Genomic DNA, 14,902 nt, shown 5'->3' on the forward strand with positions numbered 1-14,902 from the left:
GCTTGTCAACGGAAGTCTCCCAAACAAAGCATAAGACGTTGAAAATGTGAGATGCCCCCGCCATTGCCGGACACAGCGGAGCCTCCTAATAATAAATACCCCTTCTTCTTCCTTCTCTTCTTCTTCCTTTCCTTCTCCTTCTTCTTCAATCTCCTCTTGAACTCCGCCATTCCCCGCTGCTCAGCCCGTCGCCGAGGAGTGGTCGGAGGAGAAGAGGGAGTTTAATAGTGTATAGATTACAGTAGTTAGGACCCATTAACATATGATTAATGGGTCTTCAATCTTTGACTTTGCTGGGGGCCTCGTTGCTGCTTCTCCTGGCGTGCGGCGGGGGCACCGCCACGGCCGCCGTTGTGATCTTCAACGTTAAGAACTATGGCGCCGTCGATGGTGGCAAAAAGGATTGTGCCCAGGTGAGAGAGAAACAAAACGATTCTCTCTCTCTCTCTCTATTTATCTATCTATCTATCTTTCTTTCTTTCTGTCTACCTCTATGTATCTCTATCTTTCCCTGTCTCTCTCTCCTATCAATCTATCTATCTCTTCATCTATCGATCTATCTATTTATCTATGTATCTATCTATCTATCTTTCTTTCTATCTACCTCTTTCTCCACCCTCTCTCTCCATCTCCCTAATCCCTACATCTATCTCTCTCTGTATATCTATCTTTCTTTCCTTCTTTCTCCCTCTATCTCTCCCTCTCTCTCTCTCTCTCTCTCTCTCTCTCTCTCTCTCTCTCTCCCTCTCTCCCTCTCTCTCTCTCTCTCCCTATCAATCTATCTATCTATCTCTCCCTCTCTCCCTCTCCCTATCAATCTATCCATATATCTCTCCCTCTCTCTCTCCCCCTATCAATCTATCTATCTATCTCCCTCCCTCTCTCCCTATCAATCTGTCTATCTCTCCGTCTGTCTTCTTTCTGTCAACCTCTCTCTCTCTTTCCCTATCAATCTACCCATCTTTCCATCTATCCATCTTTCTTTCTATCTACTTCTGTATCTCTCTCTCCTCTCTCTCCCTCTATGTATCTTTCTACCTACCCCTATCTATCTCTCTCTTTCCCTCTCCATCTATCTCTCCATCTTGTTATCTTTCTATATATATGTCAATCAATTTACCTCCCTATATCTCTATCTACCTATCTATCTCTTCATCTAAATACCAACCAATCTATCGATATCTACCTATCTATCTCTCCATATTTCCATCCATATCTCAATCAATCTAACCATCAATCCACCTATAAAACTATCCATCCATCTGTGTTTCCATGCGTGTACATCTTTTATTGGATAAAAATCCATCCATATCAGCTTCTCCTGGGAAGAGATAACTGAATGATGTACTTTCAAGCAGGCTTTCATGCATGCTTGGCTGGCTGCATGCAAAGTCCCAGGGCAGCCAAGAGTGGTGGTGCCAAGGGGGACGTTTAAGCTGAGTCCAGTGATATTTCAAGGGCCCTGCAGGAGTCGCATGGTATTCCAGGTTGCTGGCACAGTGATAGCATCAGAAGACCTATCTGAGTACTCAGACGATGCATGGATTGAATTTAACCATGTAGATGGTCTCTTAATTGTTGGTGGTGGCACCTTTGATGGCCGTGGCGCCTCTTCCTGGCGTTACAATGACTGCCGTCACTCATCTTCCTGCACTCTCCTTCCCACGGTATAGTGGTTTTTCTCTTCTTGTTTTTTCTCTCCTCTGGATGTTCCTTTTAGAAGCCCCCCACAAGTTATTGTTATGAATGTTAGTTATTATTGATCACTCCTCCCAAAAATATATTCATCTTCTTGCTCATCATCATCATCGTCACCATAAAGTTAGTTATTATTTCCTCTTTTTTCTTCTTATTCTTGATCTTTCTTCTTCTTCTTATTCTTCTTGTTATTATTATTATTATTATTATTCTTATTATTATTATTCTTCTTATTGTTATACTTGTTATTCTTCTTCTTATTCTTCCACATCATTTCCGTCATACAATTATGATTATTATTGCACATCATCATCGTTGTACAATTATGATTATAATTGCACATCATCATTCACTTACTCTTCTGGGTTTCCATGACTCTTATTCATCGTCATCATCATCATAAACATCTTCTTTTCTTGTTATTATTAATAATACAAGCACTTTTAAAACTATTCTTGCATGCCATCTTTTACTTGTTCTTCTGGGTTTTCCATTCAACTCTTATTCATCTTCATCGTCATTATCATCATCATCATAAGCATCATCTTTTTCTTATTATTATTAATATTACTAGCACTATTAAAACTATTATTGCACGCCATCTTTTACTTATTCTTCCGGGTTTTCCATTCAACTCTTATCCATCATTATCATCATTCTCGTCATCCTCATTCTCATCACCATATAATCATCATCATTTTCGTGAATCCCCATGAAAGTCGGTTAAACACAGTTTGGTGACAAACAAAACATTCAGGGAGATCAAGTCCCAAAATAGCAAGTCCTTCCATATTATTATTATTATTATTAATCCAATTCATCCTTCACTTCTCAGGGTTTCATATACTCCTATTCATCATAATCATCTTCTTTTTATTATTATTATGAATACTAGCACTACTGAAACTATTATTGCATACCATCTTTTACTTATTCTTTCAGGTCCGATTCAACTCTTATTCATCATCATCATCACTATCACCGCATAATAATCATCATCACCACCATATTACAAGCTGAGCTCGGTGACAAACACAACAGACTGGGGGATAAAGTCTCAGCACAGCAAGTCCATACTATAATCATCATTGCTCATCATCCTTAACTTACTTACCTGGGTTTCATTGCCTCATATTCACCATAATCATAATCATAATCATAATCATCTTCTTTTCTTGTTACTATTAATAATATTAATACTCTTAAATCAATAATTGCGCTCCATATTTTACTTATTCATCCGGATTCCATTCAACTCTTATTCATCATCATCGCTATCACCTAATGATAATCATCGTCATCACCATATAATAATAATCATCATCATATTATAAGCTGAGCTCCGTTACAAACACAACAGTCCAGGGGATCAAGTCCCTGAGCAGCAAGCCCTTCCACATTATCATTATTATGCTATTATTATTATTGCGCATCATCCTTCACGTACTTTTCTGGGTTTGATTGACTCATATTCATCATAATCATAATCATCTTCTTTTCTTGTTATTATTAATAATACTAGCACAACTAAAACTATCATCACTACACACCTTTCAACTCTTATTCATCATCATTATCACTATCACCATATAAAAATCACCATCACCATTACCATATAATAATCATCATCACCATATTACAATCATCATCACCATATTACAATCATCATCACCATATTGCAATCGTCATCATCATATAAAAATCACCATCACCATATAATAATCATCATCACCATATTACAATCATCATCCCCATATAATCATCATCACCATATTGCAATCGTCATCATCATATAAAAATCACCATCACCATTACCATATAATAATCATCATCACCATATTACAATCATCATCCCCACATAATCATCATCACCATATTGCAATCGTCATCATCATATAAAAATCACCATCACCATTACCATATAATAATCATCATCACCATATTACAATCATCATAACCATATTACAACCATCATCATCACCATATAATAATCATCATCACCGTATAACAACCACCATCCCCATATAATGATGATCATCACCATATAATAGTCATCACCATATAATAATCATCATCACCATATTACAATCATCATCACCATATCACAATTATCATCACCATATTACACTAATCATCATCACCATATTACAATCATCATCATCTTCATCATCATCGCCACCATATTACAATCATCACCACATTATAATCATCATCATCATCATCACCATAGAATCATTCATCATGATTTGTGTGAATGGCCATGACAGTCGATCAAGCTGAGCTCGGTGACGAACACAACAGTCCGGGGGATCAAGTCCCTGAACAGCAAGTCCTTCCACATGGTCGTCCACGGCAGTCGCAACGTCAACCTCCACTCTCTCACCATCTCCGCCCCCGCCGACAGCCCCAACACTGACGGCATCCACATCGGCAAATCCTCCAACATCATGATCGGACGGTCCTCCATCGCCACCGGCGACGACTGCGTCTCCATCGGCCCCGGCAGCACCGCTGTCTCCATCTCCACCGTCCGATGCGGCCCCGGCCACGGCATCAGCGTCGGCAGCCTGGGCAAGTACGAGGACGAGGAAGACGTTTCTGGAATAAGAGTTCGGAATTGCACTCTTTCAGGCACTACGAACGGAGTCAGGATCAAGACTTGGCCCGGGTCTCAGCCCAGCGCGGCTTCTGATATCGTGTTTGATGATATCTTCATGGATAATGTCGCCAACCCCATCATCATCAACCAGCAGTACTGCACGTCCTCCTCCTGCAACAACAAGGTTTATCTGTATCCTTGTCTTTGCTCGTCTCTCTGTCTAACCCCCATCTTTCCATCAGTTTTTTTGTTTTTCCCACATTTCTGAGTCTCTTTCTCCTTTTGTATCTCTATCTCTCTCTATCTCTATATATATATCTCTATCGATCTCTCTCTCCCTCTCTCTCTTTAAGTCTCTCTGTCTCACAATATCTCTATCTCTATCCTTCTCTCTGTCTCGCTCCCCCTCTCGCGCTCTCTCTGTCTCGCTCCCCCTCTCGCTCGCTCTCTGTCTCTCTCTATCTCCATTTCTATCCTTCTCTCTCTGTCTCTCCCTCTCGCTCGCTCTCTGTCTCTCTCTATCTCTATTTCTATCATTCTCTCTGTCTCGCTCCCCCTCTCATTCTCTCTTTGTCTCTCTCTATCTCTATTTCTATCCTTCTCTCTGTCTCTCTCTATCTCTATCTCTATCCTTCTCTCTGTCTCTCTCCGCCTCTTAATCTCTTTCTGTCTCTCTCTATCTCTATCTCTATCCTTCTCTCTGTGTCTCTCCCCCTCTCACTCTCTCCCTGTCTCTCTCTATCTCTATCTTTATCCTTCTCTCTGTCTCTCTCTATCTCTATTTCTATCCTTCTCTTTGCCTCTCTCTAACTCTATATCTATCCTACTCTCTGTCTCTCTCTATCTCTATCTCTATCCTTCTCTCTGTCTCTCTCCCCCCTTCTCTCTATCTCTCTCCCCCTCTTAATCTCTTTCTGTCTCTCTCTATCTCTATCTCTATCTCTATCCTTCTCTCTGTCTCTCTCCCCCTCTCACTCTCTCCCTGTCTCTCTCTATCTCTATCTCTATCATTCTCTCTCTCTATCTTTATCTCTATCTCTGTCGAAATGAAGATAGATAGATCGATTCGTAGATACAAAGAGAGGGATACACCAATCTATCCATCTCTCCCACTCTATCTCTCTCTGTCTATGTATCTATCAATCTCCCCTTTCTATCCATCTCTCCCTATCTATTCAACCTAATTTTCATCTCTCCACTCTATCTCCCTCTACCTCTTTCTGTATACCTATCTATCAATCTCTCCCTCTATATCCAACAAACTATTCATCTCTCCTCTCTATCTCCCTCTCTAACTATTTAGCTTTTATCCTTTTATTTATCTAATGCATATATCTTTCCCTCTAAATCTCTTACTATCTACCTATCCATCTTTGTATTTCTCTATTTCTACCCTTGTAGTTATCCATCTATCTCTATATAATCTCTCTCACACACACAGTATGGATCTGTCAACCTGATAATCCATCTTTGTGCATCTTTTTATCTTTCTAAAATCCATCGATTTTTATCTCTCTCTCATTTGGCATCCCATCTCAGGGCCCATCAAGAGTGAGGATAAGCAACGTCAAGTTTACAAACATCAGAGGGGTTTCCAAGTCTAAGGTGGCTGTGAATCTACTCTGCAGCCAAGCTGTGCCATGCAGGGCCATCCAGCTAGGCAACATCCATCTCACCAACCCTGCTGGTGCCATATCATCATGCAACAATGTTGGAGGCCTGTCCCTAGGCAGGGTCATCCCTGCACCATGCCTGTGATATACCAAAGCCCCATGTTTATTACTAGATATAAACTTGAACCTGAAGTGAGATACATGAATATACATACCGGAAGAGAGATATGTAATTTCCTATCTTCTTTTCCTCCATTCTCTCTCTATTTGGGAAATGAAATTATTCTCCCCCATTGCATTCAGTCCTCTGTATAGATTATGGCTGACTTAAGAAATTTCTTCTTGGGGGATTTCCACGACTTAATAGATTTTCAGATGAATATAATATATATATGTATCACTATTTAATTTTTAATTAGTTCAATTTTATGCATGCATGTCTTTATATGTCTCTATATGTCTCTATATTTATCATTAAAACCTCATTGTTTATCAATTATGACAGAGGTTAAGAATGAAAAAACTATTTTGATATGAAGCATCTGTGAGTTCTTATTTCTACATCCAGTTTCTCCTAATCATCACTTTCCCTTTCCTTCTTTCCACACAAGTATTTTCCATCGTGTCAAGGTCTTTTTTTGGCATGGGTTTACATGGTCACTTGAGGAAAGTTGTAATCAACACTAAAAATCTGTAAGGTTTTCAGAATTTAAAAAGAATATGATGGACTTTCGGATGAGGGGTTCTAAAAGACCTAAGATTAGGAAGTAATATAAGAAGGCAGGGATAAACCCACACGATCGTCTTAAATTAATTTAGTCGAGAACTTTAGTAAATATGACGTCTCATTACAAGTAAATTATTGGGTTAATTCTGGGAAAGTTACACTTGTTTATGCATTAAAATGAATATAAATGTGTGTTATCAATCTTTAAATGATTAAACCTATTTTTCGATAGATATTCTGATTTCTGTGGATTTTATCGTATTTTTAAGGATTTTTGTGATATCGTACCCTTAAAGAACTTAAATTTCTTATTTGAAATATAGTTTTCATGAATTTTTTCAAATTATATTCAAAGAGATGAATTTTTTAAGTCAATAAATATATTTTTATGATTTAGTATTTATTTTATAATGACTTATAAATCTATTTTTTATTCGCCGAATGATGATCAATCACGTGTATCCACAATGATTAGCTGCACTAAAAATTGTAAAAGGCACAATTATGGTGACATCACAAACCATGCTGCCATTATGCACCGATCATTAGCTGACACTATCTTTACATTTTTGCAGGAGGCAACGTGGACCAATAGGAATAAGGGAACAATTTAAATCACAATAAATGTGATTACAAACAGGGAACGAAATAATAAAAAAGGCATGCAAAAATGCTTGACACGCCAAGCGATAATGAGAGAATATTCCCATTTTCTCGATGACCAAAAGGAATAACGCGAAAACGCTGATTTGTGTCATTCAAGGAATAAGGGGAATATTGTTAAAATGAAATTGAAAGTTAAATTTTGTATTTTTCTCCAGCAGATGCACGTGGCATTCTTGGAGCGTGCGATAGCAGAAGATGAGGCATTAGCACTAATCATTAGCTATCTGATGATTGGACTACTTAAACTGAAAAAAGGAAAAAGAGGAAGTGTTAATGCCGAAAGCATGATATCTGACGATCCAGAGGTTTGATTGAGCTGAAATTTTCAGGGATGCTCGTCTTCACTCCCTCTATCCCTCCATGCCCTCTAACCAATAAATAGAGGTGTGAATCATTGTCAAAATCATCATTAAACTGGCTTCCAACTCATGTGGGTTGGTTGAAAGATAGTGAGTTTTTGAGATCCATCAAGTGTGTTCTTGGTGCCCTGAATTGTAGGAAGAAGCAATAGAATAGAGGGAGAGCGTATATTCACACACCACCATGATCCTGGCAGAACGTAAGGATCTAGAATAAGCATCTTCGCCTTAATTGTACCTTCTTGACATCGTTGGTAGATTAGATCACTTTCACGATCACATCTTGTCATGATATTAACTCCATGTGTTCTCTGAATCATGTCTTACAACCTTCACATCATTGTTTTACAGTTAACTTACCCATCAATCACCAAGATCCTTCATCTCAAAATGATTTCAAAATAATTTCTTGGTGTCACGAAGTAGGTTTACATCATTTGTGGCAAGTAATATGTCAACAAAATACAACATAATGAATAAGTGACTTCTCCTATTAACTTATGGTAGACAAACACATCAGCTAAATTTATCTCAAAATATTTGGAGGTATGATTTGATAATTTTTTATACAACTGATGAGAAGCTTGCTTAATACCATAGATGGAGTTCTTCAACTTGCATTAAATTCTCCATTTCCACCATGTATAATGTTTTATTAATGAGTCCATAGAGGACTGCAGTCTTGACATCCTTCGGGTATAGCTTAAGATCAAAATGTGTTATATGTACCATTAGAATTCTAAAGGAGTATTTCTATGAAGATAGAGATAAATTATTATTTTAATCGATTCCTTCAAATTGCAAAAACCATTTGGCAAGAATACGAGCTTCACATCTTTCCATATTCTCCTTTGAATATATTTTAGTTATCAATATTCATTCTCAGCAGATTAAACTTTGATAATCTCAAAAGTACGGTTAAATTATGTGGTTGTTGCTTTGGAGTTTCGCCCCCAAAAATTCTAAAAACCGATATTCACGTAAATAAATCTAGCTAGTGATGAGTTCTGTTTGCCTCCGCAGGAAACGTGATTAGAAGTTTATTATTCTTTTAAATGGCAGTCAAAGAGAGATGAGAGGAGATGTGTATAAAGTAGTAGATAGTGAAATGAGGGAAACGTCTATGTGAGAAGATAATAGTTAATATTAATAAGAAATAGATGAATCTTTCAAGAAGTAAAAGTTGAGGGGATGTTAATAGAGCAAGTGAAAATGGGAGATTAAGATGCATGAAGACATGAAAAAGTGATGATGGAATGAGAAGGTGTGTATTGGAGAATACATGAAGAAACATGTAAATTAGGGTTTATGATTTAAATGAAGATGGAAGGGTGAGAGATGGTGAAGCTGGCACGATGATGTGTGAACTAACGTCTAACCTAATAAATATGATGGAGACACGACAATGAAAGGCGGGAGAACTTACCATAGATCCTTTGTTGTCCCTCTCCAAGCACTCAAGACACCAAGGAACACTTGATGGATCTTTAAAAACTCACTCTCTTTAAACTATCCTACATAGGTAGGAAGTGAGTTTATAAATCTAACTAAAAAGATGAATAGAAGAGAAAAAAAGCTTCTCCTAAAATTTCAGTTTGATCTGCCTTCTGTATCATCATATAGCAATCCCTAAATTTTGATGAATCCTGGCCATTGATTTATATTAAATATAGCATTGTTCTTGTCCCCAGTGTCACCACGTCATATTTGAGGTTTTGATTCTTTAATTCGTACAAATATTCCTCAATGATTGAATAATATTTTGTCATGTTGTTCTTGATTCACAATCTACAAAACGCCATATGTACCTGTGCAATAAAAGACAAGAAATAAAATATCTTTAAATGATTAAATGTGTGACATAGAAATGTATCAACATGGTATGAGCACCACATGTACATTTTCTAAAAGCCATGTCCCCACTATCCACACATGGTAATGTGTAATGTGTGCTCAACGTATAGGAATGAGCACCACGTGTACGGGGCCATCCTCAACATGCGACACATCATCAGAAGTGCCATTTTTACTTTTAAATGATGAAATTTTAAGAATGGTTTATTCTCTCGTTTCTCAGTCTTAGCATCAGTCATATCACCCCTGCGATTAAAAAACAAGAATACATCAGTCAATGATTAGATATTATGGCATCATGAATTATAATGCCATAATGGCATGTTTTCAATTATTGGAATGACCAATCTTTGTAAAAATCAGTGATTTGTCAATCAAATAAAATGGAAAATAATGGGAAGGTGGCAATTAAACCCAAAAGGTATAATTCATCCATATAAAATTAAATGTAAGTGCAATAAGTATAAAAAGTGTAACTAACAAAATTAATATATTTCTAAATTTCATGACAGAAATCCTATAAATATACAAATTCCATCTCCAAAAAATATTTTATTTGAGAATATAAGGTTAGAAACGTCCCTAAACATTCACAGAATTCAAAGTAAAATTTGAAAATAAATATAATCAGATTATTGCATGTAGACATGTAAATGTGTGATTATTAACCTACTAAATATGCATGTTATCTGCTTTATGTTGGATTTTTCTTGGACTTGATTGATCATTTAAATAGTGAATTAGAGGAAGCAATGCAAATCATGTCGGAGTTAACTAGAAATTGAAATATGACATGATCACCTTGTGTGGAACTTTTGCCACCTCAGCTATCTCTTTGGAAGAGTAACTTTGATGTGTTTATGTGTCCAGCCTCTGGACATACTCAAACTATCTCCTTTTCAAACTCTACTTGAGTATGTAGTCGGTCTTCTCACCATCAAGTTTCACTAACTGATGGAGACACTTAAGAGAAGGGAAAAGAGGGGAGATAAGAATGGCTGGAATGGGCACATAAAAGGGTGCCCCCTCTAAAGCATGCATAACTCAAGTATATCTGCCGAATTCCATAGATCTCGTATTTGTCACCTTGTAGCCCAATGAATTAGTCCAGCTAACTTTAATGGCCAAATAATATTTATTGATTCATTATATTTGTATATAAATTAATACATCAAATATCAATTTAACCAAAATCATTGGTTAAGTTTCCAGATTATTCTGTATAAGATAAAGAGAAGTGATTGAACTCTCACATTGAACCTTTACCATCATTACTTAATGTGTAACTATAATCCTCCATTTGAGTGAGACTCCTAAATGATTTTGGGTATGGTTAAATGTTAAATCACGATTTGTCATTACAGTTAACACTGATACTTGATCAAAATCATTAGAGAACATCTTGTCCAATATTCCCACAACCCTAACTAAGGATTTAATGTATGTTCTTCCTCAATCCAATATCCTCATATATGGAGGGTGGACGCACAATCATGATCACTCAATTACCTTCATGCACTTCTTGATACATCTAATCTAATCCTAATTCAAAATTCTTTGGTCAGGGATTCTTACATCTTTGTCAAAACATAGCCATCCATCCACAAGCTGTACTTGGTGTCTCAGGTTAATGGACCACTATTGTCTAAAGATCATCCACCATCTGTCCTTGGTGTCTCTAATTTAATGCCCACCAGATCATCCATACCTATCATATAAGTAGGGTCATATGATGTTATTATTTCTAGATATTTCAATGTCTCTCTCGAGTACTCTTCAAATATATTCATAATACATGTTTAAATAATAGTGATCATCGTACTTTGATCTTATCATAAACATATTCATAGACTTCATCACAAATATCACGTGAGAATAATAATGAATAAATATTAATTTCAATGAACCTAAAAATGACATGGAAGTGTGGTTGGCTTGACAAGTACATAATGTCCATCAATTATCCCACTCTAGTTCCTCTCATATGATGATTATGGCCAATCTTGTATACATTAATGTTGAGACATTAAGGACAAACAATTGGCACTTTCTAATGGAAAAAGTTCATTGAATTCATCTGTATCAATTCCTCAACAGTATTACTCCTACCTATCAATCATGTTGATTTATATCTCGGTTGTGTAAGTGGTCCTTAGACTGGAGACACTAAGACATCATGTGAATTGATGGTTATGTTTTGACTATAACATGTGATTTCCTAATCATAGAATTTGACACCATCTTAGATTGAATGTGGAAATAATTTAAGCAAGGTGATTTATTGGGAAACATGGTATTCTACACCCTCATTATAAAGGGATAAAGTTAATGGAAGACAAAGTGAAGAAGTCATAGGGCAAAGTAGTGGAATAGCAGAAAATATTTTTCCAACAATTTTTAGATGCAACAGTACTAACTAAGAAGATTGATAAGGGTTTGATAGTTGACCATACCCTAAGTCATCCTCGGATTATCAAATATATAAGTTACTATATGTACGCGACAAGTGATAATTATGAAGTTCCATCAGAGAGTTCATATAGTCCATTGTATCTCCTAGAGCATGAGGTGTAGCTTAGCACCCCACAGGGTGGTAGCTCAACCTATCAATTGGTTTAAATCAATATTTTATTAATTAATATTTATTGATATGGATAATTAATCATCGACCCAACCTACTCAAAGATGATTTAAGCACTACCTTTTCAATTTTTTCAAGATCTTTAGAATTTTAATTTGTGTTTTTTCAAGGTCTTTACAATTTTGTTTTGTGTTTTGCTATATGAATTAAGGTCTTTATAACTATGCCAATCATGCTCTCAAACCATCCATTTTATATTTTATGAAGCTTTTTTGAAGTCAAATTATTTATAATACTTAGGAGAAAATTTTAATTTCAAGCATTTCACTGAAATATTTGTTCACTTTTGTTGGGTTCTAGAGGCTCTGATCTGGATGAACATGAGGATTCCACTCAGCGGAAAACACATAACAAAATCATAACTGCATCAATAAAACGTTGAATAGAAGAACCTTTACACGGATAGTGTCTCTGATTTATTTGATCCCAGAGTGAGACGAGTCGAGCTGCTCAAGTGCGAAGCATCTAGATGTATCTACGCGATCCTTGGCACGTCGAATCTCCTCCTTCATCCTCCATCATCGTTGTTACGCCATCTTGATCGCATCAGGAGTGGAAAGGAGGTGTGGGGAGAAGGGAGAAGAAGGGGAAGACTCCTAAACAATTATGGCCCGAGTGAATTTTGTTCAGGGACTTCCCCTATTTATACTAAGTGGGTATTTTTCATAAAAACCCCCAAAACTTAAGTATATATTTCGATGTCCAAAGACCATTTGCGTGTGACCCTCTAGCCCCATGTATCTGTCTAGTTAACAACTCTAGCGGCCCAATAACCTTTATTTGCCTTCCAAATTAATTAATTATATCATCATATAGATTAATTAATGTTGGATCAATTTAACCCAATCGATAGGTTGAGTCTCCAACACGTGGGGTCCCAAGCTACTCCTCGTGTTCTATAAGATACAAAGGAGTGTGTATCGACTCACTCATGGAAATTGTTTGTCATCGGTTACCGTGTATGTATAGTCCCTCATCCACTTTACACTCCTTGGACGACTTAGGGTATGGTCAACTGTCAAACCCTAATCAGTCATTTGAGTTAGTACTGATGTGTTCAAAAATCATCGGAGAACTCTTCTTTGATATTTCACTACCTTGGCCAAGGACTTCATCGCATCGTCTTTCTTGAGCTGTCACTTCTTTTATCAAGGGCGGACGATCCCATCTTTACCACTCAATCATCTTCGTGAACTTCTTGATGCACTTGAACTAAGACTATTTAGAATCCCATGATTAGAGACTCATAGGTCATAGTCAAAGTATAACTTTCAGTCCACAAGATGTCTTTGGTGTCTCAGGTCTAAGGACCACTTACACACCGTGACGTGAATCAACCTAATTGACAATTTGGTATAATACCACTCAGGTATTCGTACGGATCAATTCAGTGAACTCTTTCCTCTAAAGAGCACCCACGATTTATCCTGAGTGTCTTTACACTGATGGCTATGGGAATGACCATACTTATCATATAAGTGAGGCTATATAGTGCTATTCTATACGGATACTTCAATGTCCTTCTCAAGTATCATTTGAATAGAAATATTTACAACATATGCTTAAAGACTAGCGATCTCCGTATCACGATCTCATCATAATTCACTAAGTCCAATCATGTATTCATGGACTTCATTATAAGCATCACACGTACATTATAACGAATATGTTCTATTAATGAACATGCAACGAGATATGGAATGTGTGATTGGCTTGCCGGCCACATATATTTCCATCAACTTTCTCATTATCTAAGATCCATACAAACATCTCAAGTCACAAAATAAATAAGGCTTATTGTACCCAAATAATATGTTTATGTACTGGTTCCTTATTTATATTTGATTATCACTTCTTTGAAGTATATTTTGAGATTTTATAAATAATTTAAAATATAAAAATGATAAGAGAAGTGGAAATAAATTTCTCTCATAGTAAATTGGAAGATATTCTAATTCGCGATTAAATTAATATCATATTTTTCCTAAATTATCACAATATTTTGTTAATATTTCGGATGAATCCACATAGGAAGAGAAACCTAAACGAATGAGGTTATTCGGGTGAATAAAAATTCAAGTCTGAAAAAGAGAATAGTTTGAAGCAGTTTATATTTTTTTCAAAAATAAAGTAAAGTTGAATATATTTTATGGAAATATCCTTATATTAAAATAGGGATAAATTTTTAGTTAAAATTAAAATTAGAAATAAAAATAAGCAATACAGAGGAGAAGGAAGACATTTTTGGGACGACGAGAAGCGCATTGATGATCAACTAAAATTAGAAAATATTTTAAATTTACATCATGAGATACTAATTTTTAAACCTGGGGAGAAGAAATATGGATCTTGAGAATCAATGAGTCTTTACAATGCAATATTTAAGGATATGGCATCTCCAACTATCTATGAGCAATTGGGATTGATCCAAATTCAACTCTATAAAATCTTAGGTGGATTAGGATCTAAGGATCCTAATGCCTCCCTCATTTATCATTGTTTTATTCCAAAGTATTAGTTTCTGTATTGTTCTGGCCAAAGGCCTTTGATACCTGAATTTAAATAGATAAAATGAGTTAGTAAATTAGGGAAAAGACAACCCTGATAAAACATTATGGTTTTTCCGAAAATCATACTAAGGATAGCCTCATCCATCTCTGTCTATTATATTCCTCAAATAGGGTCCAAAAATATAAATATGATTTTAATAGTATGAGTTAAGCAATAGCCAGATTATAAAATAAA

The 14,902-nt window shown here is 36.2% G+C and overlaps 1 pseudogene; it reads left to right on the plus strand.

The window, feature by feature from the left end:
• Positions 1-269: 269 nt before the first annotated feature.
• Positions 270-6,055, plus strand: LOC144714650 (exopolygalacturonase pseudogene; annotated as a pseudogene).
• The last annotated feature ends 8,847 nt before the right edge of the window (positions 6,056-14,902 follow it).

This window comes from Wolffia australiana, chromosome 17 (assembly GCF_029677425.1).
Source record: "Wolffia australiana isolate 7733 chromosome 17, ASM2967742v1".
In the NCBI taxonomy this organism is placed as follows: Eukaryota; Viridiplantae; Streptophyta; class Magnoliopsida; order Alismatales; family Araceae; genus Wolffia; species Wolffia australiana.